We start from the raw sequence: 12,943 nt of genomic DNA on the forward strand, positions 1-12,943 counted from the left end.
CGAAATTACGAAAATTTCAGCTCAACTCTAAGCGTGATCCACCTAACCTGAGACCCAAGAACCCGGGTGAGTATGGGATTATCTCTTTGGTGTTTATACTGTGGTTGCTGGTATTGCAACCCTTGTTTATGAGTATTATTTATTTGCTCATCTATATGCAACACATCATCTTAAGTATACTATACCATATGTGGCTCCCGGTGTCTCTGTGTTTTTTCCTGTCTCCGTCAGAAGGTCCAAGGATCCCCCGGGAGTGCAATACTACCCTTGATGAGAAAGTTGGAGTTCTGTGCAGTCCATGCGCTCATCCCTATTGGCTACCTTGTTTCAGTGACACCTGTCAAGGGGTGAGACGTATTAGGAACACGGCTGTACGGTTTGTACAAAAATCATCCAACTCCTCAGTTTATGAAGACTCTGACTCCAGGTACCCCAAATTGCTCCGACTCCTCTATTCCGACTCCACAGCCCTTGCAGGGCTATTAAGTGGGTACAAAAATTATCCGACTCTTCAGTTTATGAAGCCACCGACTTCAGCTACGACTCCAGGTACCCCAAATTGCTCCGACTCTTCAAAACGGACTCCACAGGCCTTGCATGGAGTGAGTACAAAAATTATCCAACTCAGACTGTTCAGTTTATGAAACCACCAACTCCAGGTACCCAGAATTGCTCTGACTTCTCGACTCCGACTTCCTGCTTTGGAAGCCTATAAACAGTAATTTCTTGAAAGTTATTTGTTGGAAAAATTATGATCTCAATTCACTAAGCTTATCTCCTGCTATAAGGTTTCTAGAGTTATCACCATGGGGATAAAGCATGTAATATTCAGGAAACATTTTACCTCAGGCAAACCTAAAGGTAACTCTTCTGTCTTTAAGTTAAGGTGTGATCTCTAAAGTTAACTCTTCAATCCTTAAAATAACTCCAGAATTCTAAAGTTAAAGACTGGCTGTTAATTAACTGCATGTGAAAATAACTACAGAGGAGGTACCTTAAAGGGGCACTATGGCGAAAAATTGTAAAATTTAAAATATGTGCAAACATAAACAAATAAGAAGTATATTTTATGTCCAGAGTAAAATGAGCCATAAATTACTTTTCTCCTATGTTGCTGTCACTTACAGTAGGTAGTAGAAATCTGCCAGAAGTGACAGGTTTTGGACTAGTCCATCTCTTCATGGGGGGATGCTCAGGGATTTCTTTATTTTCAAAAGACCTTAGTGAATGGCAGTTGCTCTGTCCAACTGCCAAAACACTGTGTAGCGAGCAGGGAAGCTGGCCAGCATCCTTGTTTAAATCCTTTTTAGAGAATATCTTTATAAAGAATAAAAGCCTTGCTGAGAATTCCCTATGAAGAGATGGACTAGTCCAAAACCTGTCAATTCTGTCAGATTTCTACTGCCTACTGTAAGTGACAGCAACATAGGAGAAAAGTCATTTATGGCTCATTTTACTCTGGAAAACATGTACTTCTTATTTGTCTATGTTTGCACGTATTTTAAATTTTACAATTTTTCACCATAGTGCCCCTTTAAGGAATGAAGAGATAAGATAACTCTCTCACTGTGAAAACGTATCTATACACCTTAACCTCTTGAGGACTGCTGTGTTAAACCCCCCTAAAGACCAGGCACATTTTCATTAAATTGGCCACAGCAGCTTTAAGGCCAAGCTGCAGGACCGCAAAACAGAGCACACAAGTGATTCCTCCCCCCTTTTCTCCCCACCAACAGAGCTCTCTGTTGGTGGGGTCTGATCGCCCCCCCCCCCCCCCCCTCAGTGTTTGTTTGTTTTGGTATGTTTATTTTTTTTTTTAAATAAAAATGGTGTTTTTTTTCCTCCCCTTGTATACTCCCCTCCCTCCCCCCGCCGTCCCCCCGCCGTCCCCCCGCCGTCCCCCCGCCGTCCAATCCCTGTGATCAGCTGTCATAGGCTTCAGCCTATGACAGCCGATCACCTCTGTGGCTCAGGAGGGGACAGCCGTGTCACACGGCTGTCCCCAGTACAGCGCTGCTGCTGATCGCAGTGCTGTACTGGTAATTAGACGGCGATTACGCCGTCTAACAGTCTCCCGAGCGGCAATGGCCGCTCGGAGACTGAAGAGGGGGCGGAGCTCCGCCCTCCGAGAATGAGATGCACGCGCAGCGTGCGCGCGATCTCATTCAAAACAGAACGTTAGGCGGTCCTGGGGCTGATCTTAGTGAATTGAGGCCGCATGCGATAAAACACCACACATCGCCACAAAATATTTAATCACAAAGAACATAACACATTTAAAGCAATGCAAATATATTTGTTTTGTAGGCTATGTCTGATGTTTATGCACCTTTTTATTGAATGGATAATATGAACCTCCTGCTGAATTTGATTGGCCTATTTCTAAGCAACATAGAGTTTGGATATCCTCATCCCTTTATAAAAGGGAGAGTGGGAGGAGTTTCTCATTCTGTTTTCTGCTATAACTCTGTCTGTAGGGAGAGAGGAAGAGAGATACAGGGACAGTTGTATTGAATTGATAGGGTCAGTGAGTGTAGAAGGACAGTAGTAAATAGCTTTTGGCTGTACACACAACACAAAGGTAGTCAGTCAGTTCATCACAGTTCATCACTGCTATCCTTGATATAACACTGTAGATTATTGTCTGTAATTATTATTAAAAGGTTTATCCATCAGGCGACAGTTTGGTGACGCCTCACAATGCCATGGAGAGCTGAGGATGGGCTCTGGCATGGTTCATAAAGGAATGGCTTCTAGTGGGCAGGGCAAGGAGAACAATACATTTGGCAGAGGCTATCCAGCAACCTGGATCTCTCAGTGATGCATCAGGGAGGCTGTGCACACACTAGTTTCTTGGTAGACAAGTAAGATAAGCTAGATTTTTTTGTAGAGACGGCCCCAACCCATCTCCAGTCCTTTACAGAGATCACACTATCTTGTTACAGACCCTAAGGGGGACAGAGAGATTTGGTTCTGATCCATGACTCCTATCCTATTTCCCTGCCCATGTGGCATCACCAACCCTGTAGTTTCTATCTCTTAGGGGCAGCGGCGTAACTAGAAATCACAGGGCCCTCCTGAAAAAAAAATCACCCCCCCCCCCCGCTGGGCACATTCAGGGCCGTTGTGGGGAGCAGGAGGGGGTCGCAGCATGAGGAGAGAGCGTGGGCGCACATCGTCGGGGATTCTCCCCTCAGCGCGCTCCCCTCCTGCAATTATCAGTGGCAGCAGTGGCGGCAGGAACACATACCTCCATCCACCGCGAAGGTCTGATCTCTTAAGTGCCTCACGCTACTTCCTGTTTAAACAGGAAGTAGCATTTTAAACAGGAAGTAGCGTAACATCAGACACTTATAGGGCGGAACCTCCGGCGGGTGGAACGCATGAAGGTATGTGCTCCTTCCTGCCCGCCGCTGCTGCCACTGATAATTGCAGGAGGGGAATGCGCCGAGGCGCGAGCCCGAAGTGAGGGAGGGAGGGGACTATCCCCCCTCCCTGCTGATGTGTGGCCATGCTCTCTCCTCATGCTCCCACCCCTCCAGCCCCCCCAAAACGCCCCTGAGCAGGCTCCTCATGCTGCGACCTCTACACCTTAAAACGGCCCTGAGCGCCCCCCCACACACACACACACACACGGGTGCAAGGGGCTGCATCCCCTTTGTTACGTCCCTAAGTTAGGGGTCCTTTCACACTTTGTCCTTTGCCTCACGTTGTTACAGACAACTTCAGTGCATTGCAATGTATATGTAATCACTCAGGGGCATAACTACAACTCATGGGCAAAATTTTGATGGGGCTCACCGTAAAGTCCACAACCCTTCCTTACCTCCCCTGGTGACCATTTAGGTCTGGGGGTCTGCCTTACCAGGGTGATAAGACAAGTGGGGCCATCATGATCTTCACACCCATAACAAGTGTGGCCACAAAACACCTGATATGGAGTATTGGAGAGAGGGAAGGTTAGTAGTTGGGGGCTCCTCTCACCACTGGGCCCCTGCAGTCACAGAGGCTCCTCCCCAGTAGTTACGCCCATAATGTAATGTTAGTCCTGTGGGGCTGTCACATTGAGCATGGAGCGGTGTCATGGGATGGGTTCCGTCAGGCTATTGCAGTAGATGCAGTGCAATTACAGAATAACCTGCATGTTTACAGTGGTAGTGAGAGATACTTTCGAGGTACGGTACACCTCACTGTACGGACGCTCCACACCGCCAAGGAGCGATGCAACATTTTGGCAAAGTTGCCGTTGACTGAAGTGTAATCATATTCCACACAGTGTAAGCTTCCTAATGCTGGGGATACATGGTACGTTTCTGTACCGTGTATCGACCAGCTGATCTGGCCAGCTGATAATATTCAGCTGGCCCGATCAAGCCGCTCGACTCCCGCCCGCTCAATCCCCGCTGGCGGACAATGGCATGGAATCGAGCGCTGATAAGGAAGCGCCGGCGGGGACGAGTGGTAATCGATCTGTGCGGACGAGCGGGGACGCGGCGGGAACGCAGCTGGGGTCGATCCAGGGGCTAATTGGCTGCCGGATCGACCCGTGTATTCCCAGCATAAGGCCCCTTTTATGGTCCTTTTACACTTAATCAGTTAGTACGCGTTGGTACCCGTTCTTTTTTTCTTCTTCTCCTTAGCAGTGCATTATCAAAAATATTTCAGTCCATTTTTTTTACTAAATAGGCCACTGCAGCTTTAAAGGGATACTGTAGGGGGGGGGGGGGGTCGGGGGAAAATGAGCTGAACTTACCCGGGGCTTCTAATGGTCCCCCGCAGACATCCTGTGTTGGCGCAGCCACTTCCCAATGCTCCGGCCCCGCCTCCGGTTCACTTCTGGAATTTCAGACTTTAAAGTCAGAAAACCACTGCGCCTGCGTTGCTGTGTCCTCGCTCCCGCTGATGTCACCAGGAGTGTACTGCGCAGACACAGACCATACTGGGCCTGCGCTGTGCGCTGTTGATGACATCAGCGGGATCGAGGACACGGCAACGCAGGCGCAGTGGTTTTCTGACTTTAAAGTCAGAAATTCCAGAAGTGAACCGGAGGCGGGGCCGGAACATTGGGGAGTGGCTGCGCGGGCACAGGATGTCTGCGGGGGACCATTAGAAGCCCCGGGTAAGTTCAGCTCATTTTCCCCCGACCCCCCTACAGTATCCCTTTAAGGCTTCGCTGCAGGGCCGCACACAAGTGATCCCCCCCCCCCCCCACACACACACACCTTTTCTGCCCACCAACAGAGCTCTCTGTTGGTTGGCAATGATCGCTCCCAGGATGTTTGTGTTTTTTTATAAATATTTATTTCTTTTTTTTTAAATACATTTTTTTTTTTTTTTACTGTATCCCCTCCCTCCCCCCGCCAGCCAATCCATGTGATCGGCTGTCATAGGCATCAGCCTATGGAGCCGATCACATGGAGCAGTGGCTGAAAGGTTGCTCTCATTTAACACTGAAAGCAAACTTATTTTCAAAGTAATGCCCATGTTTTCCTTTGGCACAGTTCCCACTATACTACGCATTTTAACTGAAATATTTTTCACAATACGCTGCTATAGAAAAACTGCAACCAACGCACACTAACGCATACCAACGCATTAAGTGTAAAAGGGCCATAACTGTTTATTTCTTCTATTGAATTATACTTTCAATTAAAAATAAAAAAAAAGAGTGAAGCAATTCTGATTCTATACTTAGTAATGGATTTTGTTTCTCGCCTGCAGATTTCTTTTTAGAATAACAGCATACCGGATAATTAATCCCTATATCCGTATTATAAGTCTTTTTTTTGTTCTTATCTTCATGAAATAAATATGCACTAGAAAAAAAAAGAAGAAAAATGATAAACATGTTAATTGCAGAAAAAGTATGTTTTTTTCTGCGTGTTTTATCCGTGTCCTATAAGCTGCATGAGCCTGGCATATTTAAATGAGCCTGTATATTTTCCATACGTCAAATCCTTTGGGGTGCAATATTCGTATTATGGGCAAAATTGGGGAAGCGGAGACTTTCATTTATGAAGAAGGTCCCTGACACTGCCGCTGAATAGGTCCCACCGCGATCATAACAAGGCTCGATTTTCAGCACAAACACTTATTTGTACACAGTGAATATTAACAACGTAATTTATGGGCTAATTAGTGGCGTACAGTAATAACTGAAAATATGAGATTAAAATCCTTACAAACTGCTCTGCATTTAGGAACTGCATCGCCCGGAGACTTTGTCAATAACGGCGACATTATTAAGCTGAAAATACGGTATATTATCGGGGAGTTTGTAGCGTGGAAGGCTGTGTGTCGACACGATGTATGTAGGGCACGCGTGTTATGGAAATTGCGGAAATTGTAACTGCGTGAGTTATGGAGCTTCAGTGATGAAATTTAAAGAGAACCTGTACTAACGAAAAAGCTCTCTGGGGGATACTTACCTTGGGAGGGAGAAGCATCAGGATCTCAATAAGGCTTCCCCGTCCCCTGTAGCTGCAGGGAATCCAGCGCTGGCTCCCCCGAAACCTCCCCCAACAAGTGTGACAAGTCTTGATATACAGTATTTACCCCGCCACAATCCTGCTCAGGCGCACTAGCAGCTCTTTATTCAGGTAAGGCGGAAATAGCCGAACCCGATTGTATCCGCTCTACTGCGCAGGAGCAAAGGACTCTCGCCTGTGCAGTAGAGCGGATCTGATCGGGTTCGGCTATTTGCGCATCCCGCTAGTGCGCCTGCGCTGGATCAGGGTAGGTAAATATTTACCTCGTCGTTGTTGTGGATTGCCCTCGTCGTTGTTGTGGAAGTATCCCTTGGAGGGTTTTTTTACATTACAGATTTTCTTTAAAGAGAATCTGTACTCTATAATTCTTACAATAAAAAGCATACCATTCTATTCATTATGTTCTCCTGGGCCCCTCTGTGCTGTTTCTACCACTCCCTGCTGCAATCCTGGCTTGTAATTGCCAGTTTTAGGCAGTGTTTACAAACAAAAGACATGGCTGCTAACAGCATGTGATAGGCTGAGAGTAGCTCAGTGTGTGAGTCACGCAGAGCTTGGAGGGGGCCTGGAGAGGGTGTGTATAACTTCTATCCTATCACAAGCAGACCTGCATATTCCAGCCTGAATGCCTGAGCCCGACAGAGAAAAGAAGATTAGATGATATAACAGAGATAACACAGCCACTGTGCAACTAGGAAAGGCTGCAGTAAGCCAGAGCACATCAGAGCAGGTATAGGAACTTATAGGATAGAAGAAATAAGGCTGAAAATTTTTGTTACAGAGTCTCTTTAAGGTGCCCATTTAGCTATGTATGGGCAGATCGGCCAAGAGACAAATCTCCCCGTGATTGAATCTGATCACACAGAGATCTGTCACCTGCACAAGCCAATTCCCTATAGATTTCAGCATGAAATATATCCAGAATTGGCTCAGCAATGTTACCTCTGCTGCCTTCCTGACTGCCCTCCAAATGTAAAATACCTCCCCTACCGGTGCCCGTACTCTGTAAATTCTCACCTGCCCCTCTGACATCAGTTCTAGCCTCATCTGTCATCACCCCCGTGTCCACCATTACTCCTAACGCCACCATGTGTCATGGATGTGACGTCATACACATGCACACGGGGTGCCACACGGGGTTTCCGGTGGAGGACGCCGAGAGTGGCATCGGCAGGATAGTAGAGAATTTACACTGCGCAAAGGCACTGGGGGTGTTGACAGTACAGTTATTTTAAACTGCAGTATAGTAAATCAATCACAAGATGTCACTGTCTGTAAAATGAAATGATGATCTCTATGGCATTGTGTTTTCCGGTATTCATTCTGTTTAGAGATGGTCAGAACAGTTCGCCTGCGGACAGTTCCCGGCGAATTTCCGCTGTTCATGTTCACGGCGAACATATGGTGCGTTCAACCCGCCCCCTATACATCATCATGGAGCCAAACTTTGACCCCTTACCTCACAGTCAGCAGACACATGGCAGCGAATCAGCTAGCACCCCCTCCTGGACCCTCCACCTCCCTATTAAAAAGCAGTTGCGGTGGCCATATTGGATTCATTCTCTGCTGGCTGCTCACTGTTAGTGTGAGCAGGGACAGACTTGCTGCAGATAGGTAGGGAAAGCATTAGCTAGGCCTGTGTTCTTGTTCCTCACTTGCTGTGAAAGCACCTGAAACAGCCCTTTTGAGGGATAGCACATTGGTCTCCTGTGTTTGTTTTTTTTTTTTTGCTGTGTGCGTGACACTCTACAGCCCACTGATACCAAGAGCTGTGTGCACATTGCTGCTGTTGCCTCATTAAGTTACAGAAACAGAACCACTCCAGTGTATTATTATTTCCCTGCATTCTGAAAGTGCTATTGCATTTCTCTGTGTGCGACACACCACAGCCCACTGACGCGTACGTTAAAAAGGGGCGCTGGGAAAAAAGGGCGCGGGGTTTTAAACGATAAGCATGGATAACGTTTAAAAATGTATTGTACTGTATTTCGTTTAAAATTAATGTTTTATAAAGTTATAAATCATTAAATAATGTGCATTAAATCGGCAATTGTAAAAACGTTAATCTTCCGTTTAAATAGTGAAATGTATAATAACGTTTTAAAAAAAAATACTAAGTAACCCTCCCTGTACCTACCCCTAACCCCTAGACCCCCCTGTTGATGCTTAAACCTAAGACCCCCCCTGTTGGTGCCTAAGTAACCCTCCCTGTACCTACCCCTAACCCCTAGACCCCCCTGTTGGTGCCTAAACCTAAGACCCCCCTGTTGGTGCCTAAACCTAAGACCCCCCTGTTAGTGCCTAAACCTAAGACCCCCCTGTTGGTGCCTAAACCTAAGACCCCCCTGTTGGTGCCTAAACCTAAGACCCCCTGTTGGTGCCTAAACCTAAGACCCCCCTGTTGGTGCCTAAACCTAAGACCCCCTGTTGGTGCCTAAACCTAAGACCCCCCTGTTGGTGCCTAAACCTAAGACCCCCCTGTTGGTGCCTAAACCTAAGACTACCCTGTTGGTGCCTAAACCTAAGACCCTCCTTAGTGCTCACTGTATTGTGTGTAGAATAATGTTTTAAAAACAGTAAGGGATAAAATATATTAGAATTTACATTACGTACTGATCGCTTTGTTTTGTGAATAATAATGTTTTACAAACAGTAAGGGATAACATTTAAAATAATGTTTTATTGAAATAAGAAACGTAAATCATCACAAGCAGTTATAAAACATGAAAAATCTTCGGGCGCCGTTGGAAAACGTTATTATTCTCGGGCGCCCTTTTTTCCTGTTCGGCGCTCATTAAACGATAATTATTAAAGGAGTGAATGGCGGTGCCCGATTTGTCCACTAGCCTCCTGCGCCCTTTTTTACTGTTACCCCCACTGACACCCAGAGCTGTGTGCACAATACTGCTGTTGCCTCATTAAGTTGCAGGCACAGTACCACTGCAGTGCATTATTATTTCACTGTATTCTGAGAGTACTATTGCATTACTCTGTGTGAGGCACTCCACAGCCCACTAATACCCAGAGCTGTGCATAATGTGATTTCTGCCCTTTAGGGATTAAACCTGACTTTTTGTCAACTCTAATTTTTGGTGGGACTTTTGGCATGGATCCCGCTCTGGCATGCCACAGTCCAGGAGTTAGACCCTTGAAACAACTTTTCGATCATTTTTGTGGCCTGATACACACGCTGCTTCCTGTTTATGCAGAGGAGAAAACTGGCGGCGAGGGAGCAGCGATCGGAACCAGGGAGGTGAGTTGCCGACAGTTTACATTGCTTCCCTGCGCTAACTCTGCAGTCGGAGGGGGGAGCACGGAGGGCGGCCCGGGGAAAGGAAGGGAGGAAGAGGCCGGGATGCCCTCCCCGTGGCTGAGGCTCCCCCCTCCATTATGGGGGGGGGGGGGACATACCTAGCTATCCTATATTAGGGGGCAGCTCCTATGCTGGGGGCAGCTACCTAATCTAACCTATTCTGGGGGCACCTACCTAATCTAACCTATTCTGGGGGCACCTACCTATGTAACCTATACTGAGGGGCAGCTACCTCTCTAACCTATACTGGGGGGCAGCTACCAATCTAACCTATACTGGGGAGCAGCTACCTATCTAACCTATACTGGGGGGCACCTACCTAATCTAACCTATACTGGGGGGAAGCTACCTATCTAACCTATAATGGGGCAGCTACCAATTTAACCTATACTGGGGGTCAACTACCTATCTAACCTATACTGGGGACACCTACCTAATCTGACCTATACTGGGGGGACCTACCTAATCTAACCTATACTGGGGGGCAGCTACCTATCTAATCTATACTGGGGGGCACCTACTTAATCTAACCTATACTGGGGGGCAGCTACCTATCTAACCTATACTGGGGGGCACCTACTTATCTAACCTGTATTGGGGGCACCCCTAGCTAGCCTATACTGCTGGCAACTATACTGGCTACCTATATTGGAGGCACCTACCTAACTAACCTATACTTGGGGCACCTACCTATCTAACCTATACGGGGGGCAACTACTCTGGCTACCTATATTAGCCCACTGCCTTACTGTTACAGCTACATTACAGTTAGCCCCGCCCACGTGATGTCATGGCCACACCCTTTTTTGCTGCAGCGTGTTTAGTTTTTTTTTTGGGGGGGGGGGGGGGGTTCGGTAAATTATCCGCACTGGGTGTCAAATACCCTAGCTACACCACTGCCTCCCCCTATGCATCCCCCTCTTTCATATGTCCCCCTTTTCTAACTGTCTTCAGAGGAGCTCACAATCTAATTGCACCATAGTCATAGTGTAATGTCCTACCATATTATTATTCTGTATTTATATAGCACTGACACCTTCTGCGGCACTGTATAGGGTACAGAGTTTCATAGCGGTTAGCTCCGTCCACATCCTGATGACTCCTTTCCTAAAAAATCCCCCAAAATTTGCATCAAAAACCCATAAAAAAAATCGGCTTGCAGGCTTTTAACAATATTTTTTTTTTTACATCTGTTTACATTTGTACAGCGCTGTGACCTAGCGCAATTCTGTACAGGGGACAGTTAGCTGTCCCTCCGAGCGGCTTCCACTGCATTCCTCTCATAGGCTGATGCCTGTGAGAGGAGGGGAAGTTGTAAGATCGCCGCCTAGGGCCAATCTAGGGGGGGGGGGAGGGGGGAGGGTTAACTATAGTAATTCAAAAAAGGCTCTTTTTTAAATAATAATTAAAAAAATAACGATTGCAGCAGCGATCAGAGACCACCACAAGAAAGGCTTACAAGTGACAAGCGAGCTGCAGGAAGTGTAGAAGAAGGCGCCCAGAGGTTCGGTAAGCCGCTTTTACTGTGAAAAGCTCTGCAAACCACAAAAGTACCTCCCCCATTCTCACCCCTCATTCATGCCAGCAGTGGCATAACTACAATACATGGGGCCCCCCAGCGAATCTTTGATGGATCCCCCCAATGGTCACACCCTTTCCCTTGCCTCTCCTTGGTGCCCTTCACAGCCTGTGGGCCCATCTCTCAAGTGTGGCGTAAAACAACTGTGGCCATCAGGATCTTCATACCCAAAACAAGCTTTTTTTGTCCTTCGGCTTTTACAAAGGACTAGAGGACATGATCTGAGCATGGAGGAAAAACGTTTTAGCCATTTATTTAGGAAAGGGTTCTCTACAGTAAGAGTGATTAAAATGTGGAATGCATTGCCACAGGAAGTAATTCTATATCTGCCTTTAAAGGAGGATTATGCTGGGAATACACAGTTTGTTTTTAAAGAGGAACTCCAGTGAAAATAATGTAATAAAAAAAGTGCTTAATTTTTATAATAACTATTTATAAATGATTTAGTCAGTGTTTGCCCATTGTAAAACATTTTAAATCCCTGATTTACATTCTGACATTTATTACATGGTGACATTTTTACTGTTGGCAGGTGATGTAGCTGCTGCATGTTTTTTTGGCAGTTGGAAACAGCTGTAAACAGCTATTTCCCACAATGCAGTAAGGTTCACAGACAGGAAACTGCCAAGAGTACGTACTCAGAATTTCTTTGTGGGAGGGGTTTCGCCACAATATCACCCCTGCAGCGCCCCCTGATGGTCTGTTTGTGAAAAGGAATAGATTTCTCATGTAAAAGGGGGTATCAGCTACAGATTGGGATAAAGTTCAATTCTTGGTCGGAGTTTCTCTTTAAGCTGATAAAATGGTTCGATAGATAATTTCCGACATGTCCGATCTCTCTTTCGATTCTTTGGCCGCTCATTTTCTGATAGAAAAAGAATGGAAAAAGATAAGAAAAACGAGAGGAAGATAAGAATTGAGAGCTGAATCAAGTGGCAAAAACGATTGAGAGCAGAAATGCACGGCAGAAACCAACCGTGTATTCCCAGCATTCGATGCTTTTCTTGCGTTGAAAGACATCCATGGCTACAATTACTAGGTAATGCCCAGTGGTGTTGATCCAGGGATTTTATCTGATTGCCATCTGGAGTCGGGAAGGAATTTTTCCCTTTTGGGGCTAATTGGACCATGCCTTGTAAGGGTTTTTCACCTTCCTCTGGATCAACAGGGATATGTGAGGGAACAGGCTGGTGTTGTACTTTATTTTCTGGTTGAACTCGATAGATGTATGTCTTTTTTCAACCCAAATAACTATTTAACTATGTAAGTGTAGCCACAAAAACACCCGATCTGAAGTTTAGTCCTCTGTATGGGAGGAAGGGAAGGTTAGTAGTTGGGGCCAGATAACTATTACTGTATAGAGTTGCTGCCTGTTGGTAACATGTCTTCTGTGCTGGTGATGTGGCTGGGGTGTATGTTTCCTACTGTATGAAACATTTCAGAGTCATTAGCGCCCCCTGTCTGACATGGCAGGAGGCGACATGCCATGCAGCTCCACACACATTGGCCAGACCATCTCCATTTTGAACACCAGTCCTGACCATTTGATGTACAACACAAAAT

The 12,943-nt window shown here is 46.3% G+C and overlaps 1 protein-coding gene across 10 annotated transcripts in view; it reads left to right on the forward strand.

Annotated features, from left to right (window-relative positions):
- The window catches only part of LOC137539170 (uncharacterized), an 892,710-nt gene that overhangs the window by 744,241 nt on the left and 135,526 nt on the right, over nucleotides 1-12,943 (forward strand). For 6 of the 10 annotated variants that reach the window (XR_011024949.1, XR_011024942.1, XR_011024944.1 and 3 more), the window contains one exon: nucleotides 232-268. The exons of the other annotated variants lie outside the window; for them this stretch is intronic. The gene's annotated coding sequence lies outside the window, so the exon portion shown is untranslated. Of the gene's footprint in view, nucleotides 1-231; nucleotides 269-12,943 lie in introns of those variants that run through there. 10 annotated transcript variants of the gene reach the window in all.

This window comes from Hyperolius riggenbachi, chromosome 11 (genome assembly GCF_040937935.1).
Source record: "Hyperolius riggenbachi isolate aHypRig1 chromosome 11, aHypRig1.pri, whole genome shotgun sequence".
Lineage (NCBI taxonomy): Eukaryota > Metazoa > Chordata > Amphibia > Anura > Hyperoliidae > Hyperolius > Hyperolius riggenbachi.